This window comes from Poecilia latipinna, unplaced genomic scaffold, assembly GCF_001443285.1.
Source record: "Poecilia latipinna isolate Pla-1442-1.1 unplaced genomic scaffold, P_latipinna-1.0 Scaffold1288, whole genome shotgun sequence".
NCBI classification, from domain to species: Eukaryota; Metazoa; Chordata; class Actinopteri; order Cyprinodontiformes; family Poeciliidae; genus Poecilia; species Poecilia latipinna.
Window position 1 is genome coordinate 24,689 of NW_015113904.1, and position 3,574 is coordinate 28,262.

Consider the following 3,574-nt stretch of genomic DNA (forward strand, 5'->3'; position numbering starts at 1 on the left):
TTTAGCTTATGTATTTAATATACTGTGTGTGTAACGTGTGTCGTGTGCTGAGGAGCGATCAGAAACGGCAGAGAACAGACTCGAGGTGAGGCAGGCAGTTCTACCTGCCTCATGGCAGGGGGCGCTCATGATCCCAGACATTGTGACTCTACAACTGCAGAGTAAGAGACAGTAACAGCGAGCTAGCCATACGCTGATACAGAGAACGAGAAAGACGTGGTTTTGAATTGTACTTTAACGTTTCTCCCTTTGATGTTAAGCACAGCACGAACTTAATAATATCTACATGTCTAAGTTTGATTGAGATAATGGAATTATTCTGCGGCGGCGGCGGCTAACCATCATATGTTAAAATAGTCTTTTTGCCCTCCAGCATTGTACGCACGCGCGAAATTTCCTTATTTGAACAATAACGTGCAGGGGGTCTAGATTTGTAAATAATTAAGTCGGTCGGACTCTATGGGGGAGTCTCTTTAATCCATTAATATAACTTCCAGTCGTTTAAATCTAACACTGCCGCAGCAGGAATAATATAAAACATAATAAATATTCCATATGCCACAATGTTTTCAAAACATTGTACTGAATTAGTTAATGATGCCCATTTTAAAATCACTGCCACATTTAAGGGTTTCCAATTATAACTGCATGGACAAATGCTACTTCATCTTTTTTGTTTCACCCAGTTGAACTATTGTGATGGTGTTTTATAAATGTATGTAGAAAACCCCATGAGTCAGCAGTTCTTTAAAAAAAAATGCTGCTGCCAGAGGCCTGACCAACAACAGAAAAATAATGCTGTACCTCAGAAGCAGACTCACCCCACATAGAAATGTGACGGTGCTGTGGAAGCCACTGAGGCCGGAAAGTTAAAACTGTCCTGAATACATATTTATGCTCTAATTTTGTTGTTAGAGCAAATAAAAAAAATAAATTTAAATTTAAAAACTACAGAAGTCAAATATTAACAATATGTGGATTACATTTAAATATTGACTTTGTATCACAGTAAACGTTATAGCAAGTTCGTTATAATAGTTGTTACACCGCTCCCTCTTGTCTATGCTGTATTTGCACAGTTTTTCTACTTCTTTCAAAATGTCCTATTTTAAATAACTTGTCACATGCTTGTCATGGAGGTCAAGGTGGGACCCAAACGGCTGAAAGAATAAAGCCCAGATTGATATCAGTTGAAACTTCAATTTTAGTGCAACAGAATAGCCAAACCACACTAACATGAACAATGAAAGACAGACTGCTTAAATAAGAGTAGAAGTAAGGAATCAATATAAGAGAACTACTAAACTTGCTAACTAAAGAAGAATATGTTAAATAAAAAGCTAACAAAACAATTAATCGTTTATTTACTATAATGTATTTACTAAACCACCATAATATGATTACAGCCTATACCCATAAGAACAAACTTAACAGTCATATTTTATTTACTTAATATGTTTACATTTTGTGTAATTATAGTTTCATTTCATTAAATACTGAAAAGTTAAATGATCAGTTGTATGTTTTTACCTTTGTGCTAATCTGCATGCATTCGTTTTGCATGTCACTGCTGCTGATGCATCTGAATTTCCCCACTGAGGAATAAAAACATGTTTCTATTTCAAATTTTCTATTTCTAAAAGGGACTTTCTCACACTAAGCACTGCTGCTTAAAATGAAACTTCTGAACAGAAAAATAAAATGGCTGGTAAAAAAAATAAAAAAAATGTCTACCACAAACTGATTAAACCACCTCTTATCCGAGTTTCTGAAAACAAGACATTTTTAAAATGTTTTTTTTTTTTTTTTGAGGGGAGAGGTTATCTTGACATCACCTGAACATTTAGTGCTACAGTATGAACTCCATTTGATTAACAGAAGATAATCAGGTGTAGGCATACTGTTTTATTATTTGAAAGAAGTAAGATGGAACCAGAAGATGTTTATTACAAAAAAATGTACAGCTGAATTGCAATGCTTTCCTTTCCTGCAATGCTTTACAGATGACAGATCTGTTGCTGGCTCTGATCAACCAAATAATGGCGGCTTCACCAACCACACTGGTAGATGCAGCAGCTACTAATCATATCAGGGTTGGTACGCCAGAAAGTTTGTCTTTGAGATCTAACAGTGTTCTTTCATAGTGCTCTGCAAACGTTGAAAAAGTTTTATGTCACATTACAGCCACAGATTTCTTTTAACAAGTGCATCTGGAAAGTATTCACAGGGCTTCAGTTTTTCCACATTCTGTTATGTTACAGACTTATTACAAATTTCATGACATTTCCTCAAAATTCTGCACACAAATACCAAATTAAGACAATGTGAGAAATTGTTTTTGAGTGTTTTGCCAATTTATTAAAACTAGAAAACCAAAGAAATAAGTTACATAAGCATCCAAAACCCTTGCATAATACTTTGTTGATCCACCACTGGCAGCAATTGCAGCCATAAGTGTTTTAGAATATGATACCTCAAGTTTAGCTCCCCTATGTTTATGCAGTTTCTCCCAAGTTCCATCAGGTTGGATGGTAGATGTCCGTCAGCCATTTCCAGGCCTCTCCAGAGATGTTCAGTTGGATTCATGTCTGGACTGGGCCACTCCAGGAGATCCTCAGTGAATCTGAAGCATTGAGTTGTCATCCTGCTGAAAAATTAACTGCTTGCCTTGTATTTCTTTGGGACTTTATGTGATAAAACATTGCAAATTAGTCTATTAGTCTGGAAACTAATGAGTCCATGACTAATGGTATCTCTGCCAACAGATTCTCCCACCTGAGCTATGGATCTCTGTAGCTCCTCCAGAGTTACCACACACCTCTTGGTTGAATGACTGATGCTCTAAATCAGGGGTGCCCAATATGTCCATTGTGATCGACCAGCAAAATGCTTGTGTAATATTCTTGCTCAATATCCTCTATGAGATCCTGAGTTGTGTCTAAATTCATGCTCGAGGGTTTATGAAATGTGTTTGGTTCAGTTTTCAACATGTATCAAAACTTTTATACATTATTTACATTAAATCTGCTTAATGTATGTAAAGCATATTATATGGTCAGACAACACAGTAACACATTGGTATAAAATCTTCATAGGGCTCACATCATCAGGGTCAAAAGTTCACCCAAACTAGTTCTTTAACATAAAATTTTGAATGATGTGAGTTATAAATAAACCTTGGGCCAATGGTGTTTTCCTCACATGTTCGAAGGTCCTCAGGAAGCTTGGCCACAGAAACCGTGTGTGACAGACAGCTCTGTGCATGTGGTCGGTTTGTGGAGGAAACCCGGTGACAGATCAGCTCAGTGCAGCTGGGCAGATCAGGATTCCTTTTTCTTTTTTTCACGTGTCCTGTTGCAGCATTTCACACACACCGTATAGAAAAGTCGGTTGACTACAAGTCCAAAGACTGTTTTGCTCCACAAAAGTGATACCTCAAGACAAACTTTATAAAATCAAGTCTGCAGATCAGCATCTCTTAGCTCTCCCTAGACTCCAGTACTCTGGGATGTACTTTTCCTTCTTATAAACAGACAAAAGACAAGAAAAACAATTGTTTAAGAACCAATATAAA